This window comes from Martes martes (assembly GCF_963455335.1).
Source record: "Martes martes genome assembly, chromosome: 6".
Classification (NCBI taxonomy): Eukaryota; Metazoa; Chordata; class Mammalia; order Carnivora; family Mustelidae; genus Martes; species Martes martes.
In genome coordinates, this window is record NC_137893.1 from 46906283 (window position 1) to 46920677 (window position 14395).

General features: G+C 38.2%; 1 protein-coding gene across 2 annotated transcripts in view; it reads left to right on the forward strand.

The window, feature by feature from the left end:
- Positions 1–1269: 1269 nt before the first annotated feature.
- The window catches only part of IBTK (inhibitor of Bruton tyrosine kinase), a 96136-nt gene continuing 83010 nt past the window's right edge, over positions 1270–14395 (forward strand). For both annotated transcript variants that reach the window (XM_080806284.1, XM_080806285.1), the window contains exon 1: positions 1270–1441. The gene's annotated coding sequence lies outside the window, so the exon portion shown is untranslated. The remainder of the gene's footprint in view (positions 1442–14395) is intronic.

Sequence of the window (14395 nt, forward strand, 5' to 3'; positions counted from 1 at the left end):
TGCCAAATGAAAGCGATCAATAAAAGATTTGAACTTAGGCTATGCATTTATTTACATTATTTTCTTTACTTGCCATTATTGGTTTCTTTATTCCTTATTATAAAAGTCATCATATATGGTTTATTTTCAAAATCACTTAATTTTTACAGTACAAACTGGTTTTTGTTACATCAAAGTAGGAAATAGGGCACCTTGAATAAAGGGCAAAGAAACAGACCACTGTATTGGGAAGGGCAGCAGAGGGGCTATTCTCACCTTTCCCTTTCACCAACCAGCTGTCTGGTTTTGCGCTTCCACGAGGAAGGCTGCGAAAAGACGGTAAAGCTGAACTGGTGAACCTCAAGAAGACACGTAGTCCAACGCCTTCGTGTTATACGTGAGAGAGACTAAGAGGCTCGAGCTGTACTGCCAACTCCTAACTGCTAGTGTTGTTTGTTGTGAATCAAACTATCCCTCCTTGAACAAACATTTACTGAATGCCTACGGTATGAGGCATTTGGTTGCAGTGTTTCCCATTCGGTAAACTAGTACTAATTTCCTCTTCCTCCTCTTAATACTGCTACTTTCTTTCCTAGTCGTCTCCACCCCCCCAACGCCCCGGCTTTTTTTTTTTTTTTTTTCTTCACATCAGCACGTTTAAAACCGGCCTTGGATGTGGAGTTAAATGGGGGGGGAAAGCGGTAGTGCAAGTCTGGTGTCAGGCACTGACCCTGGTGCGCAGCAGGTCCCAGTAACAATCTAGGAAGGCAGTGACGCCTTCGGACCAAGGGAGTGACTCTCAGACAATCTGGGTGCTTGAGCGGGAAGGCAAGTGTGATGCTGCGTATCTGCGCTTTGGCTTTCCAGTGACCCCACTGGTAGGGCAACGCGAGAACTCTTCTGAGCAAGATGCCTACGCATTTGGCTTCTACTGCACGGTGACTGGCTGCACAAGGCATTTGGTCAGGTCTCCAGGACTCTCTCTCCACCCGGGTTTATCCGGAACTCCAAGTCCGCAGCTGACGTTTCAACCTAGGCCGCGGCTGACCCCAAAAGGCACATTTCCACCACCGTTTCCCCGCCCCTGGCTTGCGCCGGTAGTCCGAAGGCCGGCAGGGTCAAGTTCTCTCAGGGCTCCTGGGAAAGGCCACAGTTTAGGTGCTGCCACGCGAGGCCTTCTGGGCAGACTTCAGCCAGTCCTCATGAGGCATACACGAGCCTTGGCCAATCAACGCCTGTCTTATTCCTGGGTTCCGCCCGCACCGGCCTTTTCTCCCAACCCCCCTCCCCAGTGCCTGTAGTCGCGGCTGAAGCTGCAGCCACCTCCACAGCTGCGGGGCCTGGGGACCAGCCTCCCCCTGGCACTGTTCGGTTTCTCCAGTTGTCTTCACTGAGGATGAGTCCCCGCGCAGCTGTGTGCCCGTCTCGCGGAGTACACCGGCGCACTTTCATCTAGCGACTGGTGAGGGAGTGCTCTGCGCGGCCTCACCGTGCGGAGTAGGCTGAGGCGACCGCGTCTCTTAAGCGGGGGGGCGGGGGGGGGGTTTGAGGCGGGGGGGCGGGCAGTGGGACAGTATTCAGGTTCCGGAGGGTGCGGGTGACCGGGGACGCCGGTGGCACGGATGCCCCGCGGAGAGGGAGCCCAGTGGTTCCGAGGCTGCCGTGCTTCGAGCGAAACGGCGGGGAGCGGGCCCAGTGGTCGGGGTCCCGGCGTCCGCCTTCTTGCAACCTCGCTCAGCTTATGAATGGGCTGTTCTGCGACGCGCTACGTTGCTGTCCTGCCTGACACGCCCTCCAGCGTTGTTGCTTTGCTACTTTCAGTAGTTGTGTCACTTCCCTTCGAGCCTTAAATTTGAAGCCGTTCCTTGAAGCGTTATCCCTTCGTGGGGTCATATAGTTTTACTCCACTATGGGGATACTGACTCTGGAATTCTGTGTGAATTGACCATTGTGTGAGAAGGGATCGGTTCTTGGGATTGAGGAAGACAGGATAGAGGCTTTTTATTGTAACATGTTGCGTGGTTTTAAAAAGTTTTAGGTCAATAGCGAAATTGGTAAGCCCGGACATCCTTTACTACTGTTCTCCAACATAGTTAATAAAACTTAGGTTATTTTTTTCAGGAAGCAGAAATTGATGTAGCACTCCCCCTGCTCCCCTTCTCTCCATGCTTCGAAGTAGGGCGTTTGAAATTCGAAATCTATCAGAATTACTGAAAGAATGGAACTTTTATGAGTGATAGTGTTTCTCCACCCACAGTGTACCAATTCACATCCTTGCATAGATACTTCTTGATCTTTTTTTGTTTTGAATTCCTTGATTTTTACTGGTTTTAGAAACAGACATAGATGAGGGCAAAAAGGTGTTTTCTAAAAAGAATTTTTTTTACAGGTATTTGCAGAAGCTTTAGTTAGAGCAGAGTTTATCTCAAGAAAATTTTTAAAATGGTTGTTTCATTATTTAAATTAAAAAAAAACTTGAATTGAGGGTTCTTAGGATGCTAAATTCTGTGAAGGAACTTACTACATTCTTTTACTCTCATTATATTTTAGGACCGTATGTAGTTCAATAGACCATAAATGAATTTACCTATTACATAAAGGAGCTCATTATTACTTGGTTTATTATTATAAATGATATCAAAATCAGTTTACCGTTATTAATAGATCAGTAATTTTTTGCTACATGTAGAGATGTGCTTGACCCCTAAAATTTGTGGAATTTTTCTGTTGTGAAACTGGATATTGCACCGGTAAGGTATTGAAGTCTATCTTTAGTACCAAGAGAGTATTTGAGATAATGTTTGACTAAAATACAATATTGATGAAGGGAAATTACTAATCTCTTAAAGAAGCAAGTGCTTGTGTTTTAAAATTGTTATGTGAACTATTTTCAGGACTTACAGAAGGAATTAAAAAATTTTTAAATTCAATTTTGAGTTATAATTTGTAGCTTTGTAACAATTTAATATAGATGCAAGTTTAAAAGGAAGATATTTTGGTATTAGTGCTTTATAAATAAATCTGTTTATTAAATATATATATATATATATTTTTTTTTATGAGAAATAGGAAGAAATAATGACAACCCTGTCCCCAGTTCCCCCTTCCCCGAGAACTTAAAATCTTTGTGTAGTCAAGGTCCATCCTAACAGGACAAGTTATTATCACCAACTTTGCAGGTACTGAAATAGGATTAGGGAGATTAAGTTATTTGTCCAAGGTTTTAGGTAGTAGGAGCCCAATTCTTCTGACTACAAATAAGGGTAATTTTTTTGTAGTAGTGTTCTACTTCTCATTAAAAAAGATTTCCTAACTGCATTTTGAGAGAGTAATTTGGGTAGAGTAGAATAGATAGTATCTAGAGTATACTTTTCTATATTTGTAACTTAAACTTTTCTATATTTGTAATTTAAACTTTCATGTAAATTTCCTCATTGTAAAATGAAGGTGCTTGTATATAAAAAGGCAATATGAGGTTGAAATTTGTGTTGGTTATCCATATCAAAATTTAAAAGATAATAAATGCTCTGTAACTAACTCATAGACACATTGGCAGTCTTGTAAGGGTTTGGGTGAAAAGCATTCCAAGCAGAAAGGACTCTAATAAAGTTATGCCATTTTCTGACCTGTATATCAATATACCCCTTTCTCTCTCTCTCTCTCTTTTTTTTTTAAAAACATTTGTTGGGTGCTTACATATGAATTAACTGTTTCATTTGTTTTTCAGAACAACTCAAGTTATAAATATTTGTTGCCACTTTTTCTAAGTGAGAGAAATGAAACTTAGGAAATAGTGATGTGCCTAGGATCATTTAGTTAGTGGTCTACCTGGGTTCCTACCTCTGGTGTTCTGAATTTAGAGTCTAAATTTTATGGGCTATGTGGTCTCCAGGCTTAATTGATGTCCTCTTCCTGAAGTCCCAAGGCTAAACGTAACACGTGGAATGTAGATGTTAGGCTTGGGCTTGTCAGAATGGAATGATCAGATTTGTGTTTCAGGAAGATACCTAAACTCCTAACCAAGGATAAGTGGAACAGTTATGAGTCACTGTTGAGGGCTCAACCTCTACTGGCTAATGCCTTTGTGGTGGGCCAGTTCTCAAGGTTGAACAACTGCCTGTAGCTAGCTGTACTGTTACAACTCAGTTTCCCATCAACATTTTGTATTCGTCACATATAAACAACTTTTCCCCTTTAATTTTTATTTGTTGCATTTTCAAAAGTTTTTTCTTTTTCTAATTTCCAAAGTATTTACCCCCTACTCTACTTCTTGGCTGCCATTATATATAATCTGGCTAGAAATTTGGGAGACAACATCTTGTATATTCAAAATCTTAAATATCTAAATGTGTCTCTGAATTGCTCGCTTTCTTTATCCCTAAAGAAAGGCACAGAAAGCTGTCCATAATCTGTCCCATCCTGGTGTATATATTACGCCTTGCTGTTTTCTGTCTTCTGAATTACTTGGAATTTTCAAAATAGACTAAAATGATTCCAGTGCTTTTATTTATATTTATTCTCCCTGCCTTGAATGCCACTCACCCTGAATTTATCAGGCAAACATGTACTCATCCTAATGTGGGAAATCTTCCCTATCTTTCTCTTCTCAACTCCCTATTCCTATGAGTCACTTGTTTTATCTTTACCATAGGTTTATAATCATATGTTTTTATTATTTGCTTAAATACAAACAGTCTTCTCTATCAAACTGTGACCCTTTGATGGTAGAGACTATAATTGGTAATACATTTTGTTCATTGAATACAGATGTTAAATGAGCTCTACTTTCACTTAAGTATTATCCATGAACCTGTATTTTTATTATGTTATCTAAAATATTTGTACCATATTTATTTTGTATTCCCAGTACCTGTGACCTACTGTGGATGCACTGGAGAGGCAGTGTAGTATAGAAGAAATAGCTTGTACTTTGCTGTTAAACAGATCTGTGCTTGAATTCTAACTTCTCTTTTATTAGTGCTATGATTTGGGTGGCTTACTTAACCTCTCCGTGATGTAAAATATCCAAGATGTAGTAGGTGCTTAGTAAATATTTATTTCCTTTGCTTTCTTTGCCTTCAGTAAACATTTGTAGAATGCATAAATAACATTTACAGTGGTAATTGGAAATATGCGCCTGGAATTTAGGAAAGATGTGAGGATAGAAGACATATTTGGGGGTTATGAGCATATAGGTTATAGTTAAAAGGTAGAAAGAGATTGAAATTATTCAGGGAGAATATGAAGTAGAGAGGAAGATAAGGCTGACTATGGAACATTGAGAGAACTCCAAAATTTGAAGGTAAGGGGAAGAAATAATGTCTTTGGAAGAAGGGGTGAGAGAGAGCCCATGCTTAAATGCTTTAGTAGTTCCCTATGCTTTCAGTATCCCTTCCTAGATACTTAGGAGAATGTGGTGTTAATGACTAAAAGCAGCGAAGTAAATTAAGATAAGAACTGAAAGTATCTAAAAGTATTTGTAGGTTTGGAGGTCATTTTGGTAGCCTTAGTGTATATGGTTTAATTGGAGAAATATGCATGGAAACCAGGTAGCAGAGGCAATGAAACTCAAACATGAATTTTGAGATTAAATTTGTTACCCTTTTGTTACTGAAGAAATAATAGTAATAAAAGCTACCGTTTGTTGCATACCTATTTTGTGCCAGGTACCAGTCTAAGCAACTTCATTTGTCGTTACAGTAATGCTGTGAGGTTGGTGACATTGTTTCTGTTTTCAGATGAAGAAATAAGGGATTTATGTAATTTTTAGAGTTACATAACTAGTAACAGCTGGCATTGCTGTATTTGAATCCAAATATGTAAGGCTCTAAGAAACACTAGCTCTTAGTCACTTCCATATTTATGTTCATAGTATTCTGTATGTTTCTCTATATATTATAACATACTACCATTTTTACATTTAATATTCTCTTTTTTGTTCATTGTAATTGCTTATGTATAGTAACAACTAGAGAATTTTCTTTGGTTGTACTTTGATTCTTTCATGTAGTGTTGAGTTATTTGCCAGTAAGTAGTTCTTTTCAGGTATTATGAATACACTGAAAATACAAAGATGGAAATATTTTAGAGCCTCGAAAGAATGAAATTAACTATAATTGACTATTTTGCTATGTATATTTTTTTCCAGTTTTCACTTTTTAAACTACTTAAGGCTTTGTTACCTTTTTCTTCATGTCAACTAAGAAACACTTTGTTTTTTATACCAATCACCAGTTTAAGGTGGGGATAATGTTATAAGCCTTATATCAAATTATAAAACATACAGACTTGTAGAAACAACTGGAGCTAGAAAAGATTGGGAATCCTAATTCTATGCTGTCACCTCTGGGTGGGGAAGTCAGAATAGCAAAGAACTAGATAGATTTAGGACTTCTGACTCTGAGTGTGGTTTGAAATAGGAGTTGAAAGTGCACATTTGCAATGTTTCATATCTATCTATGGTGCACAGAAGTTTCCCCTACACTTCTAGTAAACTCATATATGTCCCTCCAAATAGCCGCCTCATAACTGTTTTTTTCTTTTGTCATTCAAAATATATATTTAAAAACTGAAATGAGAAAAGTGTTTTGGGGAATTTAAGTTTTATTTTTACAATTTATTCAGTTTATTTAGAACAAAAACAAACCAGTTCATCCAGTTCTGCCCTCCCATCCCCAATCTGATACAAGAGAGTCATATGCTATTTGCTTCCCTCTTACTTATTTCACTTAGCATAATGCCGTTGAGTTCCATCCAAGTTGTTGCAAATGGCAAGAGCTCATCCTTTTTAGTGGCTCGGTAATATTCCATTGTATGTGTGTATGTGTGTGTGTATGTGTGTATGTGTGTGTGTGTATATATATATATATATATATATATATATATATAAAACTCTTAAAAAAGTCATATATATATATATATATAAAACTTTTTTTAAAAATTATTTTTATTAACATACAGCGTATTATTTGCCCCAGGGGTACAAGTCTGTGAATCGTCAGGCTTACATACTTCACAGGACTCACCATAGCACATACCCTCCCCAGTGTCCATCCCTCCACTCCCCCCAGCAACCCTCAGTTTGTTTTGTGAGATTAAGAGTCTCTTATGGTTTGTCTCCCTCCCGATCCCATCTTGTTTTATTTTTTCCTTCCCTACCCCCCCCCCCCAAACCCCACTCTGCCTCTCAAGTTCCTCATATGAGGGAGATCATAGGATAATTGTCTTTCTCTGATTCACTTATTTCGCTCAGCGTAATACCCTCTGGTTCCATCCACGTCATCGCAAATGGCACGATTTCATTTCTTTTGTTGGCTGCATAGTATTCCATTGTATATAGCTACGACATCTTCTTTATCCATTCATCTGTTGATGGACATCTAGGTTCTTTCCATAGCTTGGCTATTGTGGACATTGCTGCTATAACATTTGGGTGCATGTGCCCCTTTGGGTCACCATGCTTGTATCTTTAGGGTAAATACCCAGTAGTGTGATTGCTGGGTCGTAGGGTAGCTCTATTATCAACTTTTTGAGGAACCTCCATACTGTTTTTCGGGGTGGCTGCACCAGCTTGCATTCCCACCAACAGTATAGGAGGGTTCCCCTTTCTCCGCATCCCCTCCGACATCTGTCGTTCCCTGACTTGTTAATTTTAGCCATTCTGACTGGTGTGAAGTGTTATCTCATTGTGGTTTTGATTTGTATTTCCCTGATGCCAAGTGATGTGGAGCACTTTTTCCTGTGTCTGTTTGCGATCTGGATGTCTTCTTTGCAGAAATGTCTGTTCATGTCCTCCACCCATTTCTTGATTGGATTATTTGTTCTTTGGGTATTGAGTTTTATATTCTTTATAGATTTTGGATACTAGCCCTTTATCTGATATTTGCAAATATCTTCTCTCATTCTGTTAGTTGTCTTTGGTTTTGTTGACTTTCTTTTGCTGTGCAAAAACTTTTGATCTTGATGAAGTCCCGATAGTTCATTTTTGCCCTTGCTTCCCTTGCCTTTGGCGATGTTCCTAGGAAGACGTTGCTGCGGCTGAGGTTGAAGAGGTTGCTGCGTGTGTTCTCCTCAAGGATTTTGATGGATTCCTGTCTCACATTGAGGTCTTTCATCCATTTTGAGTCTATTTTTGGGTGTGGTATAAGGAAATGGTCCAGTTTCATTCTGCACGTGGGCTGTCCAATTTTCCCAACACCATTTGTTGAAGAGACTGTCTTTTTTCCATTGGACAGTCTTTCCTGTTTGTCGAAGGTTAGTTGACCATAGAGTTGAGGGTCCATTTCTGAGCTCTCTATTCTTTTCCATTGATCTATGTGTCTGTTTTTGTGCCAGTACCATATTGTCTTGATGATGACAGCTTTGTAATAGAGCGTGAAGTCTGGAATTGTGATGCCACCAACTTTGGTTTCTTTTTAACATTCCTCTGGCTATTTGGGGTCTTTTCTGGTTCCATATATATTTTAGGATTTTTTTGTTCCATTTCTTTGAAAAAAGTTAATCGTATTTTGATAGGGATTGTGTGAAATGTGTAGATTACTTTAGGTAGCAAAGGCATTTTCACAGTATTTGTTCTTCCAATCCATGAGCATGGAATCTTTTTCCATTTCTTTGTGTCTTCCTCAATTTCTTTCATGAGTACTTTATAGTTTTCTGAGTACCGATTCTTTGCCTCTTTGGTTAGGTTTTTTCCTAGGTATCTTATAATTTTGGGTGCAATTGTAAATGGAATGACTCCTTAATTTCTCTTTCTTCCGTCTTGCTGTTGGTGTATAGAAATGCAACTGATTTCTGTGCATTGATTTTATATCCTGACACTTCACTGAATTCCTGCATGAGTTCTAGCAGTTTTGGAGTGGAGCCTTTTGGATTTTCCACATAAAGTATCATATCATCTGCGAAAAGTGAGAGTTTGACTTCTTTGCTGATTTGGATGCCTTTTGTTTCTTTGTGTTGTCTGATTGCTGAGGCTAGGACTTCTAGTAGGATGTTGAATGGCAGTGGTGATAGCGGACATCCCTGTCGTGTTCCTGACCTTAGCGGAAAAGCTCTTAGTTTTTCCCCATTGAGAATGATATTTGCTGTTGGTTTTTCAGAGATGGGTTTGATGATATTGAGGTATGTACTCTCTATCCCCACACTTTGAAGAGTTTTGATCAAGAAAGGATGCTGTACTTTGTCAAATGCTTTTTCAGCATCTATTGAGAGTATCATATGGTTCTTGTTCTTTCTTTTATTAATGTATTACATCACATTATTGATTTGCAGATGTTGAACCAACCTTGCAGCCCAGGAATAAATCCCACCTGGTCGTGGTGAATAATCCTTTTAATGTACTGTTGGATCCTGTTGGCTAGTATTTTCGTGAGAATTTTTGTATCTGTGTTCATCAAGAATATTGGTCTGTAATTCTCCTTTTTGGTGGGGTCTTTGGTTTTGGGATCAAGGTAATAAAATGAGTTTGGAAGTTTTCCTTCCATTTCTATTTTTGGAACAATTTCAGGAGAATAGGTATTCTTCTTTAACTGTTTGGTAGAATTTCCCTAGGAAGGGAAATTCTGGCCCTGGGCTCTTGTTTGTTGGGGTGATTTTTGATGACTGCTTCAATCTCTTTACTGGTCATGGGTCTGTTCAGGTTCTCTGTTTCTTCCTGGTTCAGTTTTGGTGGTTTATATATCTCTAGGAATACATCCATTTCTTCTAGATTGTCAGATTTGCTGGCATATAGTTGCTCATAATATGTTCTTATAATTGTTTGTATTTCTTTGGTGTTGGTTGTGATCTCTCCTCTTTCATTCATGATTTTATTTATTTGGGTCCTTTCTCTTTTTTTTCCCATAAGTTTGGCCAGGTGTTTATCAATCTTACTAATTCTTTTAAAGAACCAGCTCCTAGTTTCATTGATTTGTTCTGTTGTTTTTTTGGTTTCTATTTCATTATTTCTGCTCTGATCTTTATGATTTCTCTTCTCCTGTTGGGTTTCGGCTTTCTTTGTTATTCTTTCTCCAGCTCCTTTAGTGTAGGGTTAGATTGTGTGTTTGAGACCTTTCTTGTTTTTTGAGAAAGGCTCGTATCACTATATATTTTTCTCTCAGGACTGCCTTTGCTGTGTCCCACAGATTTTGAACCATTGTGTTTCCATTGTCATTTGTTTCCATGAATTTTTTCAATTCTTCTTTAATTTCCTGGTTGACCCATTCATTCTTTAGAAGGATGCTGTTTAGTCTCCATGTATTTGGATTCTTTCCAAATTTCCTCTTGTGATTGAGTTCTAGCTTCAGAGCATTGTGGTCTGAAAATGTGCAGGGAATGATCCCAATCTTTTGATACCGGTAGAGACCTGATTTGTGACCCAGGATGTGATCTATTCTGGAGAATGTTCCATGTGCACTAGAGAAGAATGTGTATTCTGTTGCTTTGGGATGGAATGTTCTGAATAGATCTGTGATATCCGTCTGGTCCAGTGTGTCATTTAAGGCCTTTCTTTCATTGTTGATCTTTTGCTTGGATGATCTGTCCATTTCAGTGAGGGGAGTGTTAAAGTCCCCTACTATTACTGTATTATTGTCGATGTGTTTCTTTGATTTTGTTATTAATTGGTTTATATAGTTGGCTGTTCCCATGTTAAGGGCATAGATATTTAAAATTGTTAGATCTTCTTGTTGGACAGACCCTTTGAGTATGATATAGTGTCCTTCCTCATGTCCTATATAGTCTTTGGCCTAAAATCTAATTTATCTGATAAAAGGATTGCCACCCCAGCTTTCTTTTGATGTCCATTAGCATAGTAAATTGTTTTCCATCCCCTCACTTTAAATCTGGAGTTGTCTTTGGGTCTAAAATGAGTTTCTTGTAGACAGCATATTGATGGATTTTGTTTTTTTATCCATTCTGATACCCTGTGTCTTTTGATTGGGGCATTTAGCCCATTTACATTCAGGGTAACTTTTTTTTTTTAAGATTTTATTTATTTATTTGACACAGAGAGAGAGATCACAAGTAGGCAGAGAGGCAGGCAGAGAGGGACGGGGAAGCAGGCTCCCTGCTGAGCAGAGAGCCTGATGCAGGGCTCGATCCCGGGACCCTGAGATCATGACCTGAGCTGAAGGCAGAGGGTTAACCCACTGAGCCACCCAGGTGCCCCATATATTCAGGGTAAATATTGAGAGATCTGAATTTAGTGCCATTGTATTTGCCTGTAAGGTGACTGTTACTGTATATTGTCTCTGTTCCTTTCTGGTCTACTACTTTTAGGCTTTCTCTTTGCTTAGAGGACCCCTTTCAATATTTCCTGTAGGACTGGCTTGGTGTTTGCAAATTCTTTTAATTTTTGTTTGTCCTGGAAACTTTTTATCTCTCCTATTTTCAATGGTAGCCTAGCTGGATATAGTATTCTTAGCTGCATATTTTTTTCATTTAGTGCTCTGGATATATCATGCCAGTTCTTTCTGGCCTGACAGGTCTCTGTCGATAAGTCTGCTGCCAGTCTAATATTTCCGCCATTGTATGTTACAGACTTCCTGTCCTGAGCTGCTTTCAGGATTTTTCTCTTTGTCACTGAGAATTGTAAGTTTTACTCTGAGATGACGGGGTGTGGACCTGTTTTTATTGATTCTGAGGGGGTTCTCTGTGCTTCCTGGATTTTGATGCTTGTTTCCTTTGCCATATTAGGGAAATTCTCTAGTATAATTCGCTCTGATATACCTTCTGCCACTTTTTGTTTTTCTTCTTCTGGAATCCCAATTATTCTAATATTATTTCGTCTTATGATATCACTTATCTCTGGAATTCTCCCCTTGTGGTCCAGTAGTTCTTGTCTCTCTTTTGCTCAGCTTCTTTATTCTCTGTCATTTGGTCTTCTCTATCACTGATTCTCTCTTCTGCCTCATTAATCCTAGCAGTAAGAGCCTCCATTTTTTGATTGCACCTCGTTAATAGCTTCTTTTATTCCAACTTGATTAGATTTTAGTTCTCTTATTTCTCCAGAAAGGGATTTTATTTCTCCAGGAAGTGTTTCTCTAATATCTTCCATGCCTTTTTCAAGCCCAGCTAGCACCTTGATAATCATCATTCTGAACTGTAGTTCTGACATATTACCATTGTCTGTATTGATGAGGTCCCTAGCTATTGGTACTGCCTCTTGTTTTTTTGTGTGGTTTTTTGGCCTTGTCATTTTATCCAGATAAGAATATGTGAAGGAGAGAATAAAATGCTAAAAGGGTGGCAAAGAGCTCAGAAAAATGTACGCTAACCAAATCAGAAGAGACTCAAAACTGGGGAGAGAAGCAAGGGGGAAAAAAGCAAAAAGCAAAATAAATAAATATGAATATGAATATGAATATAAATATATATATATATATATATGTGTGTGTGTGTATGAACGGTGGATAGAACAGAGCCACCCATTTGATTTTGGGTGTATTTTGGTCTCTTAGAAGAAACTACCTCCCAAAATTTTAAAGAAGAACATATATATATATATATATACACAAAGATGAAGGTAAATACAAGGAAGGGATGGAATATGACTGTAAAGATGAAAATTTTTAAAAAATTCTAAAAAAAGGAATTGATAAGATAAACTGAACTCCTGGGACCTGATGTCATACCAATCTGCTACTCCTCCACCATCTTGCCTCTCTCTCCTTGTATATAACTTTTTTATCCATTTATCCATTGATGGACACTTAGGTTGTTTCCATATTTTGGCTATTGTAAATAATGCTGCAGTGAACATGGAGTTAGTGTTTTGTTTTCTTTGGATAAATACCTGGAAGTGGACTTGCTGGATCATAGGTTAGTTCTATTTTTTTTTTTTTTTTTTTTTTAAAGATTTTATTTATTTATTTGACAGACAGAGATCGCAAGTAGGCAGAGAGGCAGGCAGAGAGAGAGAGAGAGAGGAGGAAGCAGGCTCTCTGCTGAGCAGAGAGCCCGATGTGGGGCTCGATCCCAGGACCCTGGGATCATGACCTGAGCTGAAGGCAGAGGCTTTAACCCACTGAGCCACCCAGGCGCCCCAGGTTAGTTCTATTTTTAATTTTTGGGGAAACCTCCACACTATTTTCCATAGTGGTTATATCAGTTTGCATTCCCACCAGTAGTGTATAGGGTTCCTTTTTCTTTATGTCCTTGGCAACACTAATTATTTCTTATTTTTTTGATAATAGGCATTCTAAAGGAGAAAGGTGATATCTCCTTTTGGTTTTAATTTACATTTCCCTGATGATTAGTGATGTTCATCATTTTTTATGTACCTGTGGGGTGTTTGTATGTCTTCTTTGGAAAATCTATGTAAATCTTTTGGCCATTTTAAAAATTAGATGGTTTAGTTTTTTGCTCTTAATTGTATAAATTCTTTGGGTACTTTATATAGATTAGCCCTTTATCAGAGGTATGATTTGCAAAAATTTTTCTCCCATTCAGTAGGTTACTTTTTCATTTTGTTGATGGTTTCCTTTGCTGTGCAGAAACTTTAATTTGGTGTGGTGCTACTTGTTTATTTTTGCTTTTGTTGCTTTTGCTATTGCTGTCAGATTAAAAAAATCATCTTCAAGACTTATGTTAAGGAGGTTACTGCCTGTGTTTTCTTCTAAGAGTTTTATGGTTTCAGGTCTTAAATTTAAGTCTTTAAACCATTTGAGTTAATTTTTGGGTATGGTGGAAGATAGGGGTCCAGTTTCATGCTTTTGCATGTGGCTGTCCAATTTTCCCAACACCCTTTATTAAGGAGATTGTCCCCTTGCTATTGTATATTCTTGGTCCCTTTGTTGTAAATCATATATACATGGGTTTATGTCTGGGCTCTCTATTCTGTCCCATTGATCTATGTGTTTCTTTGTATGCCAATATCATACTGTTTTAATTACTACAGTTTTGTAACATAGTTTGAAATTGGGGTGTGATGCTTTCACCTTCTACTTTCTCAAGATTGCTTTGGCTGTTTGGGTTTTTTTGGTGGTTTTAGGATGGTTGGTTCTATTAAGTATTTATGATCAGTAACTTGGAGAAGAGAATTAACATAGAATTTCTATTGTATCTAACCATTATGAAATGGATTCACTAATTTAAAATCCAGAGGACTAAAATAAAAGAGAATGAACTCGAGAGTACAAAAATATTGAAAGAAAAATATTTAGAAGATGATAAATAAAAAGATGAAGAAATGTTGAATGTCAAGTCATCCACTCTAGTTATAAAATTTCTGGTATATGGGTGGTTAGTTTTCTTTCAGGTAGTTAAAAACCTGAGGCATAGTAGTTTATCAAATAGTTGACAAATTGTATTTCATTTCTCCAGATCCGAACAGGGCAAAGCAGACAGGGTAGCATATTGGAAAAAAACTAGAGGCTCTTTATTTGGTGGCTGAGTTTTCTGTATTTTCCTACAGCCTCTCTAATCAATATATTAGCATTTC